The sequence below is a fragment of the Pinus tabuliformis genome, chromosome 2_1 (genome assembly GCF_031772625.1).
Source record: "Pinus tabuliformis cultivar Carrire ecotype Pingquan chromosome 2_1, CPIR1, whole genome shotgun sequence".
Taxonomy (NCBI): Eukaryota; Viridiplantae; Streptophyta; class Pinopsida; order Pinales; family Pinaceae; genus Pinus; species Pinus tabuliformis.
The window spans coordinates 847,579,525-847,599,736 of NC_142299.1; the positions used below are offsets into that span (position 1 = coordinate 847,579,525).

General features: G+C 37.0%; 1 pseudogene; it reads left to right on the forward strand.

Annotated features, from left to right (window-relative positions):
• The first annotated feature begins 7,837 nt into the window (after positions 1-7,837).
• Positions 7,838-8,353, forward strand: LOC149203306 (PRA1 family protein B1 pseudogene; annotated as a pseudogene).
• The last annotated feature ends 11,859 nt before the right edge of the window (positions 8,354-20,212 follow it).

A 20,212-nucleotide genomic window follows, 5' to 3' on the forward strand; every position in this document is an offset into this window, starting at 1 on the left:
TCAGGTGTGACAGTATCTTTCAGCCTAGCCTTGCCATTTCCTAATAGCCTTGATGAGATAGGTTCTCATACATCGGTTGAGTTTGATTATCGGGCGAATTCGAAGCTGAGTAGGGTGGATCTCCGAAATGATAAACACATGGTCAACTGGTCCATAAACTGGACTGTGGATCACAATAAAGCCAATGACCTAGTAAACCCTAAGCCAGACTGTGGGTTGCGGTAAAGTCAAGATTTTGTGCCTCGGTGGGTCTAAGAATCCTTGCCTATGAATGGTGGGATATACGGTAAAGCTAAGAGGTGGATTGCTCTCCATTGGGCCTAGTAGTCCTAGGATGGGATTTACAATAAAGGTTGGAGAGTGGGTCTCGACGTAAGGCCTAGTGATCCATGGATCAGACTGGGGATTACGATAAAGCCTGAGGCACTAGAAGACACTCAAATTCCTCACGGGTGTAGGTGGAGAACTCTGATATCATCCATTCTTGTTTGGTTCTTTTTGGTTGGTTATGAGTCCCACATCCATTATTGGAATATGGCACAGGGGTGATTGGCTGAAGAGAAATTTGGCTCAACCAATCTATGGTCAGCTGGAATGTGGTATTCCCATCCCGGTTTGGTTTCTACATTCATTAATGATAAATTCATCCCTTTGGTTTTCATGTGTAAATGTACTAGTTTATATGTGGATTCTATGGCTAATGTATTTATGGTTTTTCTATTGTTACTATGTTGGTTATGTATATGTTTTATGACAACAACTATGTATGGTTTTCATCATGTTTTTACTTGTAAATGAATGGACAATGTATCTATGACCTAATAAATGATAATGCAGTAAATGACATGAGGGAACAATGGTTATTAATGATTCTCAGATAAGTACAAGATCCCTATGCTTAAATATGTTATTTACACATGTAGATTACATCTTTGTGATATGTTTGACAAAATTCCTATCATGGCTAGTAGGGGTGTAGTTAAGGGCTTGTTCAACTATCTTCTTTCACATCTTTGTTTCCCTGTTATTTTAATGCTTTGAAGATGTCATTCCATTTTGGGAAGTGACCTGGGCTCTAGGCCTGAAAAAGTCGCTAAAATATTGAAGACGCTGGCACATAAATGGACAAAATGGTTCCTCAATGCTGGCTTGTAGGCCTGAGAGAGTGTCTAGAGGTCCCTAGATGTTGGCATGCCTATAGCTTGAGAGCATCCAGAGGTAAAGTGATAAAAATATTCAGTGGGACCCAAGGGCAAGCTGTCTAAAGTGTTGGCATGGTTCTCAGGGGTCCTATAGCTGATATGGAAGTTTTGTATGTTGTGTTTCTATTGCTTCCATTTCCTTAAGGTCACATAGGAGGTTGAATCCAATCACAATAGCCTCTCATCACATGTTTACCCTGGTTGGCCAGTTACTTGGCTAAATGTGGGATGAGGGTGTTATAGAGTGGTATCAGATCATGGTTCACCGCTCGAACTAGATGGACTGTATGTTGGTCATGCATGCATGTTAGTTGCATGTGTGTCCCTTACACTTGCATTCCATGTGATTATTGTATTTTCATAATTTTGATCATGGTTGTAGTGATGTCGCCATGTGGAAGTTGATGTTGTTATTGTGGAGTGCATCATCATGAGTGTAGTCGGTTAAATATTGTTATATGTCACTTACATGTTGTTATATGTCGCTTGGTTACATTCTTGTATGTCAGGTTGCATTCTTGTATGTTTGGTTACATGTATCATTCTTGTAGGTTTGGTTACAAGTATTGTTCTTGCTTGATTATGTGCATTCATGCATATGTCTGATTGATTATGCATTACTTATGCATGTTGATGGTTGCATGTGGCCATGTGTACAATGGCATAATGGTTTTTTTTGTAATGCATGAGGTCGTGGTATGTGTAGTCGATATGGTCATGCATTGATGGATGGACTCTAACTAGAATGATGTTTAGGTGTTGATGCACTTATTTGTACATGTATGTATGTTGTTATGATTATGTTATACATCTATCACGCTGATTTGGATGATCTTACAGATGAGGTAACCTCCCCAAAATATATTAAGGTACGTTGGTTTATTATGATTTGGTTTATCTGGCATAGTATGCCTTGCAGGAAAGAGATCAAATGACTATCAAGATGGTAGACTACAAAGACTCTCCCTATGAATTAGATGAGTAGCATGGTGGGAAATGTTCTGATTTGGTAGACACATTGAGAAGCTTGAAGGAAAAGATAAGGATTTGTAAGGTAGACAATGAAAAGATCATGCAGGCACAAGAGAAACAAGTAGAGGTTAATGCAACACTCCTTCAAAGTTTGTCAGAACTGCAGTGACAAGGACCACTTCAGATCATCCATGGATATGAGGACAAAACTAATGGGGCATATGGTAGTAGGTCTCCTTGTAGACACAGGTCAGATAGAACAGACACAGTGAGAGATGGAAGGCTGTTGGACACTCCGAATAGGAGTGATGAGTACAAGTACTATTCTAGTTCGAGTTCTGACAGGCATCATGATCGTCATCGTTGTCATCGTTACAAGAGGAGTGATAGGGGATACTTTCCATATGAGTTTAAGAAAGCGAAGCCACCTAATTTTGATGGAGATGTGAAGAAGCTGGAAGATGTAGAGGCTTGGACACTTGGGATGAAAAAATTCTTTGAGATGCATGACTACACAGATAACATGAAGGCTAGAATCGCTATCTTCATATTGAAAGGTAAAGCGGACATTTGGTGGGAAGACATGAAGCGGGTCAGAGATATCAAGACAGATGACTTGAGTTGGCATGAGTTCAAGAGGCTTTTCAAGAAGAAATACTTGTCAAAATAGTATTACGACAATAAGGCCAAATAATTCTATGAGCTAAAGATGGGGTCAGTGACAGATAAAGAGTACACGACCAAGTATTTGGAGCTATTGATGTATGAACCGTATCTTACAGATTAGAAGGCTAAAGTTTAGCTAATTTGACATTGGTTTTCCATTAGCATTTAGATATCGGATTGAGCATGATGAGCCTCGGTCACTTGAGGAAGTTATCAGGAAATTGAAGCATTTCTATGAATAGTCAAAGCTTAAGAATGTATCTTAGCAAGGATGTAAAGGAAAAGACAAAGCTAAATATAAATGGCAGCCTAAGAGAGAAAGGCCTGAAAATGCAGAAGATAAGGAAAATGTGGCACCTCAAAAGAAGTTTAATGCAGCTAGATAGGGACATGGACCACAATAGCAACATAGAATTAATGCTACTAGATGGTTGGAACGTTGGAAATGTGGTGAGGAACACCTTAGGAGAGATTTCCCGCAAAACTAGGGTGGTAGGCATAAGATATACAATGCATAGGAGGCACAGACTGTTGGAGATGTTGGGAAGAGAATTCCTTGTGTTTATGCAAATACGGACAATAGACAGGCAAAGCACGAGGCATCTATCATTGAGATGGATGGTAAGATTTCTGATCAAGTTATTTATTTTTTGATTGACCCTAGATCTAATTATAGCTATGTTAGTCTTGATTTGGTGGATAAGTGTGGCTTGAGTAAAGAATTGCATGCAGAATCTTGGTTAGTGCAGTTGGCTATAGGTACAAGGAAGCAAGTTCATCATTGGGTAAGAGCTTGTGCATTTGATTTTAATGGTATGCCTACTGCAACACTTTTGAATGTATTACTGTTAGGATCATGCAATATGTTGTTTGGCATGGATTGGGTGTCACGAGTCACTATTTCGACCTTTGGATCTGAAACATGCATACAAGAAACTACAGTCCATCCTCTTTTTGTACCTTCTTACGAAATTTCAATCCGATCCCCAGAGAGAAAGTTATGACGATTTTCCCCAGGTCCCCTGTTTTGAATGTAATTCAGGAGTCTGCAAAAAGATGAACTTCCTCAAATCATATCTCCGCAAATATCGTGCGAAAAGCTCTGAAATTTGGACCCAATGTTCAGTGCGGTTTCTTCTCAAATGGGTTTTTCTTTGTAACTTTTGGAACGTCACAGAAAAAAAAGTTATAGCGAAAATGCTGTGATGACCTGTTTGGAGCAGCGAAACCCTAGAATCCAAAGTTCTGATACCAAATTTTATGACACTAGCTCAAGAAAAGATAGAAAAGATAGATCAACACCTTAGAATTCAGCCTCTTCGAGGGGGCAACCTCCTTTACATTACATAAATGAACAATTCTTTGATGATACAAAAGAAAAGACCTCCTTTCTATATATAGGAGTCTAAGGGGTCATAACACAATCAGAGCCGACATAACAATAATAATGTAAGGGCACAATAATAATAATAGTGGGCTTCTATGGGGCACAATAGTAACAATATGGGCACTAAATGGGTACATCAATATAATAAGTGGGTTATACTAATAACAATAAGGGGTTACACTAGTAGTATAGGGGCCTAACAAAATTCCTTGTATCTAGCCATCTAATTCCAATTTGGTTAGCATAACAATAATATCTAATGGAATAACCATAAATGCTAGAACATGAAAACCTAATTCTAGACCAAGAAAAAGAAACTATAAAAGTTGTGCAATACATATCTCAAGATATTAGTTACACTTTATAACAAATAATATGTTCCTAAAATAAAAAGAAAAATACAACATTACCACTATAATAGTTGAAAACTTAGGTCACAAACTAATATACCTAATTAAAACTAGAAAAATCAATACTTATATAACTTGAGATAAATATTTGTAAGATACAGGAAATGCTTTACCCAATTTTTTAAAAAATGCAAATGTGAGACCAAATGAATAATACATATCTAAGTGCAAACATGTATCACCAACACACTCCCTTGGGCATTCAACAGAAAATTGAAGACATTGAATAAGAGGCCACTTAATAACGAGAAACTATTTGTGATTCAAAAATCATTGCTTTAGTCTCGAATTGGGTCCCTGATTTGTGTAATGCTCGAGGTCGAAAAAATAAATACCTTCACACCATCGATCTCTATTGGCAAATCAAGAATATCTTGGGAAAAGTCCTATTCGATTATAATGAAATCAAGGAAGAGCTTCTCCTCCACATGGAGGAGTTGCATTTTCTCTATTATCGTATGGATGAGCATATGGAATGCATGGGGGCAACTACTCTTTGCATAAGAGAGCTACCTCCCCTAGGAAACCCCGAGAGCCCTACACTTTCCAACTTTCCTTAATGTATTTATTATGTATGTAGTAGTTAGCAGCCATGTTTTATCTTTCCTCGCTATCTAATTCTATGGGTTTTCATGTTTTAGTTGTTATTATGTCTATGGTTGTCAATCCAAGTTTTTTGTATTGGAGACACATGTCACATAAACCATGTCTTGCTAGATTTGAAGGATATGAGTCTAATTCTCAACTACTATATTTGTTTTGGTTTCCAATAGACCAAGGCAAATTAAGAAGTTGAACAAATTTATGAGATGTAAATATTTTTTTTGTTAATATAAAATTTGAACTTAACAAAAAGAAAAGAAGAAAAAAAAAGACAAGTTTAAGAACAAATTTGTTGCAAGAAATATATGTGTGCGTGTGTGTGTGAGAGAGAGAGAGAGAGAGAATAAGATACTTGTACCATTCATTAGAGAAATTTTGAGGTCTAAAATTGGCCTCAAAACAAAAATGTACGACCAAAATCAACTTTATAAGAACCAATAGGATTCAATTTGATGATGTCAACCATGGGGGATGATTCACCATTTTTGGTGTAAAAGACTTAAAGGATAAAAAATAAAAATAAAAATAAAAAACTATTTTTCAACTCGTATTTACGACTTACCCCTCTACAATTTTACTCAAATTTCAAGCAGGAGCACTCGTTGGATGTGTAATTTAATCCCTCATCAAAGGAGTAGTCATGTTGCAAACTTTCGATGGACCCTACTACATGAAAAATGTGATCATGTTTTTTCATGTATTTCTCTTTTTTTGTGTAGCAGAGTCCATTGAATGTATGCAACATAGCTACTCCTTGGATGAGGAATTAAATTTTGCATCTAACGAGTGTTCCCGCTTGAAATTTGAGTAGAACCATAGGGAGATAACTTGAAAATACAAGTTGGAAAAGTAGTTTTTCTTTTTTTCCTCTAAAATTTGATGATGTAATCAAATATTATTTTTTTATTTCCAGTATTGTTTTATAATATTCCTTAGGAGACCCATTTTAGACCTCAAAATTTCTCCAATGCAAACATTGAAATTGACAAAAAATATGGTAAAAAAAATTAGGAAAAAAAAATTGATCCATGTCTTCAATGTAGCTAGAATTTAATATTTCCAAGATAGTGTAAAACTCAAACAATTGTTTAAGAAAAAAATAATGATAGATATATTTCCCATGTTTTTTGTCACATTTCCTATAACCCTCAAGATGTTCTCAAAGTATATAGAAAATCCAAAATGTTGATAGATAGATTTTCAGAATTTTGGCAAGTCAAAAATGATTTTTTTGAGTCACGTTTATGGTGAAATTTCACTTGCAGTAGCAAGCTACTTTTACCTAGCAAATCTACCCCACACTTGCCCTGACAGTAAAAAGTTACAATCAAAGTAAGAAACAATACAATCCCAATGCATACATCCCTACGAAATTACAGAGAGAGAAGGAACCAGACTTTATATCATGAGAAGCATGTTAGTTGGTGTAACTAACTTGGGGAAAACCACCAGAGGTACTTGCCTATCCATGCTCTTGGATACCTGCACACAAGAAACAAGTCACTAAACCCTATATCGTACAAGAACTTTTAGCATTAGCACATGTGTGAACATTAGAAAAACAATATGAGAAAATGAAGTAGTGGCGGAAAAGCATGACATGTTTTTATTATACCAAAACAATATATTACATCGTCGTGCCCCCTGTGGTCATTGTTTGTGGTCCTCCTCTCACCGACACTTCATTATTCACTTTGACAATGATGGAAGGCTTATTGCAAGGAAACCTATAGGTTTCAACATATGTTAATTTTTCCTCTCTATTGATCTATGGATAACTTACTTTTATAGATACCTTTAGTTAATAGTTAATGATCACATTGAATCTAGACATCTTTTTTACCATGTCTAGTCGTTTAATCCTTATTCTCTTTGAGTGGTCAACATTGACTTAGTTTAACCTTATCCATGCAAATTATAGCTATGTTGCTTTATGCCGATGTAACTAGGACATTGTTAGGTCCCTACTGCTTGATGTTAGATTACATAGAGCATTGTTTGGCTTAGTATTGTTGCACTCTAATGACAAAGGAGCTTTGAAGACACCAATTGTGGATCAATTTCTGTATTTTGACTTTCAATATGTTGTTCCCTTCTAATAATAAAAGACCCAAAGGGCCACTTTTTAAGATATAACCAAACGAATACTAAATTTTAAGAAAAGTAAACTCAAAATAAAAACTAAAACTAAAATCAAATCAAATCAAATATCCTCCCAAATAACTCCAAAACATGTAACAGGTAGACTACGGCTTTGGGAACTCGTTGAATAGGGTTCTTTGTCAACAAGTTCTGTAAAGATCCATCCAATGCCCACCTCGATCACAATCACGAAGAGACATGCTTGTGGGAATTGATCGATGGCATGCCATGATCAGTTTCAGCCACGTCGGCCTTGAAATAATGAACGATTGCCATCGTTGTTATTATATATCAATACATGAAACGGCATAATCATAGGTCAATCTATTACTACAAATCATCTTTTTTCTTCGTCAAATGCTTGTATCTCTCCCCTCATAGTAGGTGGTTATAATTAAGTAGCACCAGTGGCGAGGGCTACACATGATAGTACTTATTGGGGCTCTCACCGCACAATGACGGCGGCTTCAGCGTTGTTCTCTCTGCTTGTAGAAAGTGCTCGCAGCGACCTGTCGCAGTGCAGGCCATGGCGACAACTCATAGCTGATCGGAGCTCCGTAAGAATACCAGAGTCAGTGACAGAGGCGAGGAGTAGGATCTGCAAGAACTGGGCCTACTTCCGCGTCAATTACCTCATCCTCCTCTTCGTTGTCATGGCCCTCAGCCTTCTATCCCATACGGTGTCGTTGTTCCTCATCGTTGTGCTTCTGGGGCCGTGGATGTTTCTCTATCTGCTGAGGAGAGAGCCCTTGGTTGTGCTGAATAGGAGCTACAGCCACAGGGAGCTTCTGGCGATTATGATGATGCTTACTCTTGTTGTACTATTTTTGACGAAAGATGCGGTGTTCGTTCTTGGGGTGTTGATGGTTGTAGCGGCCATCATTTTCACCCATGGGACTTTTAGAGTTCCTGTATATGATGATGATGTCTTCCTGGAGAGCCGTGCCGTCGAACTCCAGTTGATTCATTAACAAGTTATCTGTTCTGTTTTCAGTATCTTTGCGGAATGCCATTCAGTTCTCCCAATTTGCCTGTGATTCGAGTAGGTAGAGATACTAGAAGTTTGTTCATGATTTTCTGCTCATGTTCATTCGATGTTTCAACTTATTATGTACAATGTTATTTGATGTTTCAACTTATTATGTACGTTTTGTGATTTGAAAATTTTGTGAATAATAAATTATTTCTATAAAAGGTTAAGGTTAGTATGATATATGGTATGGAAAAGATGTTGTAATATTTTATTATGTTATGTTAAATAATTTGATTATTTAAATTATTAGTTATTTTTGAATTTTTAATTTAGATAAATCATAATTTTTTCTAATAATATTTAGATAAAATTAGAAACAACAAACATACCTACAAAATTTAACATGAAATCCAAACAACCAACTTATAATACCCAACCAACATAACGCAGATAGTTCAACCTAGCGAATCCACACCATATAAAAATTAATTTTATACATGAGGAGGAGCTTTGACGAAGATATAGAGAAATCCCCATACCAAGAACAAAAAATGGTATTTAAACAAACGACCTCCACCAAGCTACGAGCAACCTGAGACCAAAACAAGACAAGAGTAAGAAAAACCTTGAAATTCAGTGTCTCCAAGCTTTTTTGGCGGAGAAATGTATTGCAGAGTGTTTAAAACTAGCATAGATTCATTTTAGGTATAAATCTAACATGATCCAAGAGGGATTGAAGTGTAAATCTATTTAAAGTACAAAATATAATGTGTAATTTTTCATTGTTTAAATTGTTTTTTAATGCAAGATGGAATAGTATATAAGACCAAATAAAAATTTTAACAATAATTTTTTTTTCATATATTTATAAATTTTTAAAATGATATAAAATAGATATTCAAATAGTTTATTTAAATTTACTGTCAAAATATGTTTAAAAAGTATAAGGTTTAAACTTTTTATTCACAAAAAGTTTAATGGTTGTATGTATCCGGTTAATACTCGGTTTCAAAGTTCAAATCGTTCTCGAATTCAATACATTCAAATCATGTTTTGGCTGTATGTATACAGTTAATACTCAGTTTCAAAGTTCAAATCATTCTCAAATTTAAATCATTCACATCTCGAAGCCAAGATGTCACCCAACATACCCTAAAAAGTATTTTATAAGCACATGCATATTACAAAAGTAAGCAGTAGACATTCATAATTGTATTTTTTTTTCCGTTTGTAATGTTTGGCTGAAATTAATTTTCCTCCATTATTCACCTTAGTCTACTTAGGAAAAAGATCATAAATTCCCAATATCTGAGCGGTAATGATATCAACAGGAACATGGAAATCATTGAAATTGACTTTATTCCTTACAATCAAGATATCCCAACCAAATAACAAAGGAATAACAAATGCAATCACGTCTTAATTTGTTTTGTAAAATTGCCCAACATCTCTTGCAAATAAACATTGGATAAAAAGAAGATTTGTTTTTTCTTCCTGTTCTTTGCATAAAGAACACAGGACCATAAAAGTGCCTTTTGGTCAAGTTATTGATTGTGAGGATTTTGTTTGAGAGTGCACACCACATGAACAACTTTGATTTTGTTGGACACTTAACTTTCCATATTAACTTACACCAATCTCCTTGTATCTCCTAAATCATGTCAGCAATCAAAACCAAGTGTCATGCTCTTGGAGTATATCTTCCATGTCATTCAAAGGACCACACTAATTCGCATGGTTCCTCACAATGCTTTATATATGCCCTTCTTAAATTATTTGTAAATCTATTCCATTATTCATGATAAATCTGAGGAAGACCCAATTGCTCATTTGTTAGCCATCCTTGTTCCCATAAATTCCCATGTGCAGGATCAACAAAATGATTGAGTGTACTGTGACCTAAACCATGAAGAAACTCAACTAATTCTGGAGACAACCTGTGATCTAGTTGGCTTCCCACCCAAGGGTCCATACCAACTCTTAAACAAGAGCCATCACCAACCTACCAAGCCAATCCATCTTCAATGAGAGAAAAGGAAGAGATAACTGCTTTCCAAATTACAAAAGAATTAAGATTTCTCTTATTTGGATTCCTAATCCAATCCTCCACAAAAAGAACATGGGTATATTAATTATGTAATGTAATTATATATGTGTTAACCTAGATCCATCTTAACTTTGGATCTATTAGGCATAGAGAGGGATTAAATTTCTCAAGATGCAAACATTTCCTCAAGTTTTAAATAGAAAAAAAATCCTCAGAACTTGCTAATTATTGTGTCAAAGCTATTCAAACCAAGTTCTATTCATTATTTTAAATTAATGAAGTGAATAAATAATATTAATTATGATTTAGTTAGTTTTAATCTTAGCATATTAATTCATCTTATTTATCTTTAATGTCCATTAAAATGTTAATGAGTAAACATTTACCTTTACCTTACTAACAATTATTAATTTATCTTATTTATGTTGTTATAGGACTGCTGTAAGATATCAAAGAATGTTTTGATTCAACTATATGATTAGAGGAACCTAAGTCTAAAACTCATCTATCAGATGATGAAGCAATAATAGTCAAAGCATACTCCATACCTTGATCCTCTAGGGGCATATCTTCAATCTTCTTCTTGACATTGTCTAGAATGTAGTCATCTAGATTATGTTGCTAAAGCACTTTGGTCATTAGTTTAATTTTCTTTACCATACAATAACTCTCTAGATAGAGCCCCTTATTGTAGTAGCTACACTTTGTTATCTCCTTTTTAAATTTTTCTTCCCTTTGGAATCTTAGTCTCATACTAGATTGAGATATATATCCATTTATATTATCAAAATCCCTTGTTTGTTTTCCTTTCTTGTTATTATCCTTAAATATTAGCGCACAAGGTGTGGAAGGGTTAAGAAACCCAATGTATATGACCATCCTTTACCTCACTCTTTTCATGTATCAAATACTTGATGAAATCATGCAAATATGACATCTTCTAATTCTTACCCTTGGATAGTTTAGCAATATGGAAAAAGAGACAAATAAAGATATTGAGGACCTAGTTTATAAAGTAAAAATAAATGATAACTTGTTCCTCCTTCCTATCAATCCCACAACATTTTACCTATGCTATAAGAGTCTTGAACTTCTTGTAGGGTCTCGAAATGGTCTAGTGTAACAACCCTCATGAAAATTCCATGTAATAAAAGATAAAAATAATAACCATAATTGATGAGACACTTATTCCAAGCTGAATGTTAGGTAAGACATCCTAGGGGTGTTCATTTGGTTTAGTATGGCTAAGGAAATTAACAAAGGCAATGGCTAAGGCTTTGGAAAGGAAAAATGGCATTTTTGGCGCATTTATTTATGAAAATAATGAAAATTAGGAGAAAAGGGAGGTGAAAGGTCACAGGTTTCCTGTGAGAAGGAAATTGAAGAAAAATAATGGAAAATGAAGAAAATAGAGGTCTCATTAATAAAAAGGTTTTTGAGGATAAGTGAGTAACCTTTTGTCAGTTCAGTTTTAGAGCTCTCTCATTATTCACTCTCTCTCTCTCACTCTTGGACACTTAGATTTTTCTTGGATCACTTGGGCATTGGATCAAGAAAGGAAAAGAAGTCAAGGGGAAGGGAAGATCAAGCAAGGAAAAGTAGGATCAAGAAACTACAACAGGATTCTTGGCAGGTATTGATTTGCATGTGTGGTTTCCTTGCTACATTTGGCATGCATGGTATTGCATATGGTTCTTTTGTTGTTATGGCATGGGTTTTGCCAGGTGTGATAGTATCTTTCAGCCTAGCCTTGCGATTTCCTGATAGCCTTGATGAGATAGGTTCTCATACTTCGGTTGAGTTGGATTATCGGACGAATTCGAAGCTGAGTAGGGTGGATCTCCGAAATGATAAACACATGGTCTAGTGGTCCATAAACTGGACTGTGGATCAAAATAAAGCCAATGGCCTAATAACCCCTGAGCCAGACTGTGGGTTGGAATAAAGTCAAGATTTTGTGCCTCGGTGGGCCTAAGAATCCTTGCTTGTGAATGGTGGGATATACAATAAAGCCAAGGGGTGGATTGCTCTCCATTGGGCCTAGTAGTCCTAGGATGGGATTTACAATAAAGTTTGGAGAGTGGGTCTCGATGTAAGGCCTAGTGATCCATGGATCATACTGGGGATTACGGTAAAGCCTAAGGCACGAGGAGACACTCAAATTCCTCACGGTGTAGGTGGAGAACTCTGATAGCATCCATGTTTGTTTGGTTCTTTTCGGTTGGTTATGAGTCCCACATCCATTATTGGAATATGGAACAGGGGTGATTGGCTGAAGAGAAATTTGGCTCAACCAATCTATGGTCAGGTGGAATGTGGTATTCCCATCCCGGGTTGGTTTCTATATTCATTAATGAGAAATTCATCCCTTTGGTTTTCACGTGTAAATGTACTAGTTTATATGTGGATTCTATGGCTAATGTATTTATGGTTTTTCTATTGTTACTATGTTGGTTATGTATATGTTTTATGACTACAACTATGTATGGTTGTCATCATGTTTTTACTTGTAAATGAATGGACAATGTATCTATGACCTAATAAATGATAATGCAGCAAATGACATGAGGGAACAATGGTTATTAACGTTTCTCATATAAGTACAAGATCCCTATGCTTAAATCTGTTATTTACACTTGTAGATTACATCTTTGTGATATGTTTGACGAAATTCCTATCATGGCTAGTAGGGGTGTAGTTAAGGGCTTGTTCAACTATATTCTTTCACATCATTATTTCCCTATTATTTTACTGCTTTGAAGATGTCATTCCATTTTGGGAAGTGACCTGGGCTCTAGCCCTGAAAAATTCGCTAAAATATTGAGGACGCTGGCACAGAACTGGACAAAATGGTTCCTAAACGCTGGCTTGTAGGCCTGAGAGAGTGTCCAGAGGTCCCTGAATGTTGGCATGCCTATAGCTTGAGAGCATCCAAAGGTAAAGTGATAAAAATATTCAATGGGACCCAAGGGCAAGCTGTCTGAAGTGTTGGCATGGTTCTCAGGGGTCCTATAGCTGATATGGAAGTTTTGTATGTTCTGTTTCTGTTGCTTCCATTTCCTTAAGGTCACATAGGAGGTTGAATCCAATCACAGTAGCCTCTTATCACATGTTTACCCTAGTTGGCCAGTTACTTAGCTAGATGTGGGATGAGGGTGTTATAGAGTGGTATCAGATCATGGTTCACTCCTCGAACTGGATGGACTGTATGTTGGTCATGCATGCATGTCAAATGCATGTGTGTCTCTTACACTTACCTTCCATGTGATTATTGTATTTGCATAATTTTGATCATGGTTGTAGTGATGTCGCCATGTCGAAGTTGATGTTGTTATTGTGGAGTGCATCATCATGAGTGTAGTTGGTTAAATGTTGTTATATGTCGCTTGGTTACATTCTTGTATGTTAGGTTACATTCTTGTATGTTTGGTTACATGTATCATTCTTGTAGGTTTGGTTACAAGTATTGTTCACTTATGCTTGATTATGTGCATTCATGCATATGTCTGGTTGATTATGCATTACTTATGCATGTTGATGGTTGCATGTGGCCATATGTACAATGGCATAATGGATGGTCATGCATTGATGGATGGACTCTAACTAGAATGATGTTTAGGTGTTGATGCACTTATTTGTACATGTATGTATGTTGTTATGATTATGTTATACATGTATCACGTTGATTTGGATGCTCTTACAGATGAGGTAACCTCCCCAAATTATATTAAGGTACGTTGGTTTATTATGATTTGGTTTATCTGGCATAGTATGCCTTGCAGGAAAGAGATCAAATGGCTATCAAGATGGTAGACTACAAAGACCCTCCCTATGAATCGGATGAGTAGCATGGTGGGAACTGTTCTGATTTGGTAGACACGTTGAGAAGCTTGAAGGAAAAGATAAGGATTTGTAAGGCAGACAATGACAAGATCATGCAGGCACAAGAGAAACAAGTAGAGGTTAATGCAATACTCCTTCAAAGTTTGTCAGAACTGCATCAACAAGGACCACTTCAGATCATCCATGGACATGAGGACAAAACTAACGGGGCATATGGTAGTAGGTCTCCTTGTAGACACAGGTCGGATAGAACTAACACAGTGAGAGATGGAAGGTTGTTAGACACTTCGAATAGGAGTGATGAGTAGAAGTACTATTCTAGTTCTAGTTCTGACAGGCATCATGATTGTCATCATTGTCATCCTTACAAGAGGAGTGATAGGGGATACTTGCCATAAGAGTTTAATAAAGAGAAGCCACCTAATTTTGATGGAGATGTGAAGAAGCCAAAAGATGTAGAGGCTTGGATGCTTGGGATGAAAAAAATCTTGAATACATAGATAACATGAAGGCCAAAATCACTATCTTCATATTGAAAGGTAAATCAGACATTTGGTGGGAAGACATGAAGCGGGTCAGAGACATCAAGATGGATGACTTGAGTTGGCATGAGTTCAAGAGGATTTTCAAGAAGAAATACTTGTCAAAATAGTATTACGACAGTAAGGCCAAATAATTCTATGAGCTAAAGATGGGGTCAGTGACAGATAAAGAGTACATGACCATGTATTTGGAGGTATTGAGGTATGAACTGTACCTTACAGATTAGAAGGCTAAAGTTCAGCTAATTTGACATTGGTTTTCCATTAGCATTTAGAGATCAGATTGAGTATGATGAGCCTCGGTCACTTAAGGAAGTTATCAGGAATTGAAGCATTGCTATGAATAGTCAAAGCTTAAGAATGTATCTTAACAAGGATGTAAAGGAAAAGACAAAGGTAAAGATAAATGGCAACCTAAGAGAGAAAGGCCTCAAAATGCAGAAGAGAAGGAAAATGTGGCACCTCAAAAGAAGTTTAATTCAGCTAGACAGGGACATGGACCACAACAACAACATAGAATTAAAGGTACTAGATGGTTGGAACGTTGGAAATGTGGTGAGGAACACCTTAGGAGAGATTTCCCGCAAAACTAGGGTGGTAGGCATAAGATATACAATGCATAGGAGGCACAGACTGTTGGGGATATTGGGAAGAGCATTCCTTGTGTTTATGCAACTATGGACAATAGACAGGAAAAGCACGAGGCATCTATCATTGAGATGGATGGTAAGCTTTCTGATCAAGTTATTTATTTTTTAATTGACCCTGGATCTAATTATAGCTATGTTAGTCTTGATTTGGTGGATAAGTGTGGCTTGAGTAAGGAATTGCATGCAGAATCTTGGTTAGTGCAGTTGGCTATAGGTACAAGGAAGCGAGTTCATCATTGGGTAAGAGCTTGTGCATTTGATTTTAATGGTATGCCTACTACAACACATTTGAATGTATTACTGTTAGGATCATACAATATGTTGTTGGGCATGGATTGGTTGTATCTTCATAGAACCAAGGTAGATTGTTATGACAAATCCATTGAGTGTGTGGATGACAATGGGGAACCAAGAGTCTTACAGGGTAAGAAGAAAGCCACATTAGTTAGGATGGAAAAGGGTGTATGTTGTTTGCAGTGCACATTTCTAGTGACAAGGGTAAGGAAGTTGAGGATGAAGATGTGTTAAGTAGGTACCTAGTTTTACAACAGTTTAATGATGTATTTCCTGAGGACATTACAAAGTTTCCACCTCACAGGGAGGTAGACATTTCTACTGAGTTAGTGCTAGGGGTAGCTCCAGCATCAAAAGCAACTTACATGATGAGCACACCTGAGTTGGTAAATTTAAAGCTACGACTAAAGGAGATACTTCACAAGGGATACATTAGGCCAAGTTTATCACCTTGGGGCACACCGATATTGTTTGTGAAAAAGAAAGATGGCACTCTCAGATTTTGCATTAACTATAGGCAGTTGAACAAAGTGACCATCAAGAATAGGTACCCATTACTAAGGATTGATGATTTGTTTGATAAACTGAAGGGAGCATTAGTGTTATCTAAGATCGAATTGAGATCCAGATACCATCAGGTATGCATCAAAGACGAGGACATTTACAAGACAACTTTCTAGACCAAGTATGGGCATTATGATTTTGTTGTAGTTCCATTTGGTCTGACTAATGCTCCAACTACATTTATGTGCTTGATGAATAGTGTGTTGCGTTCGTATTTGGGTAAGTTTGTTATTGTGTTCATTGATGATCTATTGGTATATTCTAAAAATGAGGAAGAGCATATCGAGTATTTAGTAAGAGTGTTGAGGTTATTGAGAAAGCATCAGTTGTATGCTAATCTTAGCAAGTGTAGCTTATTTCAGACTGAGTTACACTACTTGTGACATGTTCTCTCCAAGGAGGGAATCACAATAGATCTAGAAAAGATAAGGATCATCATGGGGTTGATAGATCCTAAGAATGTAGAAGGGGTGAGGTCTTTCATGGGGTTGGAAGTTTATCATAGGAGGTTCATCAAGAACTTCTCATAGATTTCTTATCTTATCACATCATTGCAGAGGAAATGTAAGAAGTTTGAATGGAGAGAGGAGTGTGAGGCTAGTTTTGAGGAGCTTAAGAAGTTGTTGACACATGCTCCAATGCTAAAGATTGCATATCCGGACAAGGAGTTTGTATTATTCACAAATGCTTGCAACAGAGGACTTGGTGGGGTCCTTATGTAGGATGGACAAGTGGTATGCTATGAGTCACGAAAATTGAATGAGCACAAGCATAACTACCTGATGCATGATCTTGAGTTAGCAGAAATCATAAATGCGTTGAAGATGTGGAGGCACTATCTTCTTGGTAGGAGGTTTGTCCTGATGAGTGATCATATTGGGTTGAGGTATTTATTTGACCAGTTGAACCTGAACGCCAGGCAGGCTAAATGGTTGGCCATGATCAGTGAGTTTGATTTCAAGATCAGGTACATCAAAGGAAAAGAGAATATGGTGGCAGATTCTCTTAGTGGGCGAGTACATGTAAATCACTTAACAACTATGAGCTCCTACGGGATAGACCTACAAGATAATATCTTGTAGTCAGGTCAACAGGATGTCAAGTATATGAAGATTGTGCATATGTTGCAACAGAATATTGGTACAGGTACAGGTTATAGTACAGGTACACACACACGTACAGGTGCAGGTGCCCAGGATGTGGATTATTTTCTTACAACAAATGGATTGGCGAGATTTGGAGACAGGATATATGTGTCAGACAATAGTGAGCTCAAGAAGGTGATCTTGAGACAATTTCTTGCAAAACCATATTTAGGTCACCGAGGTTATGAGAAGAAATTGACTGCAGTGAATAAATTTTATTATTGATCAAACCTAAAGAGGGATGTAGCAGTGTTTGTGGCTAGGTGTTTTGGTTGGCAACATGTGAAAACATAGTGTAAGCACCCAGGTGGATTTCTACAACTGATTGTGATTCTAGAATGGAAATAGGAGGTCATTTCAATGGACTTCATCACAGGGTTTTCAAGGACAGTGAGACAACATGATTCCATCATAGTTGTTGTGGACAGGTTAACAAAGGTTGCACACTTCATCCTAGTGAACTCTACCTTCTCGGCTAGCGATGTAGCACATGTATTCATCAGAGATGTGGTCAAATTGCATGGTGTTCCAAAGAATATTGTGTCAAACAAGGATGCAAAGTTCACTTCCAAGTGTTGGAAGGAGTTGTTTGTAGGTTTGGGTATAGAGTTAGCCTTAAGTACAACTTATCATCCGCAGACTGATGGACAGACAGAGAGGGTCAATAGGATATTGGAGGACATGTTGAGGATGCATGTGATGCATCAACAATAGAAGTGGGAGGAGTATCTTCCCTTGGTTGATTTCACATACAACAATGGTTATCAGGAGTCATTGAGGATGGGTCCTTTTGAGGCATTGTATGGACGAAGTTGCAATAATCCCCTTAGTTAGAGCGATCCAGTTAACAAGGTGTTGATTGGAATGGACATGTTGGCGGACATGGAAGAAGGGATGCAGGTTATAAAGAAGAAACTAAAGACAACACAAGATAGGCAGAAGAGTAATGTAGATCAAAACAGGTTGTTCAAGGAGTTCCAGGTTAGGGAACAGGTGTAATTGCGCATCAAACCAAAGAAGAGATCCTTGCAGATTGGATCATGTGCCAAACTGGAACCACGATTTTGTGGACCCTTCAGTATTGTTGAAAGGATTGGGCCAGTAACCTATCGACTTGCACTGCATCTAACAGTGAAATTCCATGACGTTTTCCATGTGTCATTGCTTAAGAAGTATGTTAAATATGTTGATCATGTGATTGACTGTTCTGTATTACAGGTGGAACCAGATGTAGAATTCCATGTGCTCATGCTCATGCTTTGGAATCGAGCAATAGAGAAAGTTAAAGTGCAGTTGAAGAACTTTGGGTCTTATGAAGCTACATGGGAGATGACGGATCAAATGCGGGCTATGTATCCTTCGTTGTTTACTGGTTAGGGAAAAGTAGTTTTGGGTATGGTGTTTTGGTACATGTATTTGGTATATGTTTTGGTACATGTTTGAAGATGTTTTGGTATATGTACATATCTATATGGATGTAAATACTTCCATGACCTATGTTATAAATATCCAATAAGCAGTATAGGTGTCATGTTGTAATGTTATTATGATTTCATGTTATTACGTTGGCATGTGGGTTGTCTTCTTTCCAATGGTTTTGTTGAGGTATATGTGTGATTGAACACCGAGGATAGTGTCCCCCAAGGGGGAGGGTTCTATAACAACCCTACTAAAAATTCCATGTAATAAAAGATAAAAATAATAACCACGGTCGATGGGACACCTATTCCAAGCTGAATGTTGGGAAAGACATCCTAGGGGTTGTTCATTTGGTTTATTATGGCTAAGGAAATTAGTAAAGGAAATGGATAAGGCTTTGGAAAGATAAAATGGAATTTTTGGAACATTTATTTATGAAAATAATGAAAATTAGGAGAAAAGGGAGGTGAAATGTCATAGGTTGCATGTGAGGAGGAAATTGAAGGAAAATAATGGAAAATGAAGAAAATAGAGGCTTCATTAATAAAAAGGCTTTTGAGGATCAGTTAGTAACCTTTTCTCAGTTCAGTTTTGGAGCTCTCTCATTATTCTCTCTCTCACACACTCCCTCTTGGACACTTAGAGTTTTCTTGGAGCACTTGGGCATTGGATTAAGAAAGGAAAATAAGGCAAGAGGAAGGGAGAATCAAGCAAGGAAAAGTAGGGTTAAATAACTACAATAGGATTCTCGGAAAGTATTGATTTGCATGTGTGATTTCCTTGCTAGATTTGACAAGCATGGTATTGCATGTAGTTATTTTTTTGTTATGGCATGGGTTTTTCTAGTTGTGACAATGTTTTTTATCTTGGCCTTGCCATTTCCTGATAGCCTTGACGAGATGGGTTCTCATAATTTAGTTGACCTAGATTATTGGATGGATTCGAAGCTGAGTGGGGTGGATCTTCGAAATGACAAACACATGGCCTAGTGGTCCCTGAATCAGACTATGGACCACATTAAAGCCATTGGCATAGTAGCCCCTGAGCTAGATTGTGGGTTGCGGTAAAGCCAGGAGTGTGTGCCTCGATGGGCCTAGGAAATCCTTTCTGGTGAATATCGGGATACACAGTAAAGCCAAGAGATGGATGTTATGCAACCATCTCACAAAATAGAAGAAATAGATAGATCAATGACTTAAAACATAGCCTCTTCGAGGGGGAAACCTCCATTACATTACACAAATGAACAATTCTTGGATGATACAAATGACAAACCCTCCTTTTTATATATATGAGTCTATGTGGTCACAATATAATCAGAACCGATATTACAATAATAATGTAAGGGCATAA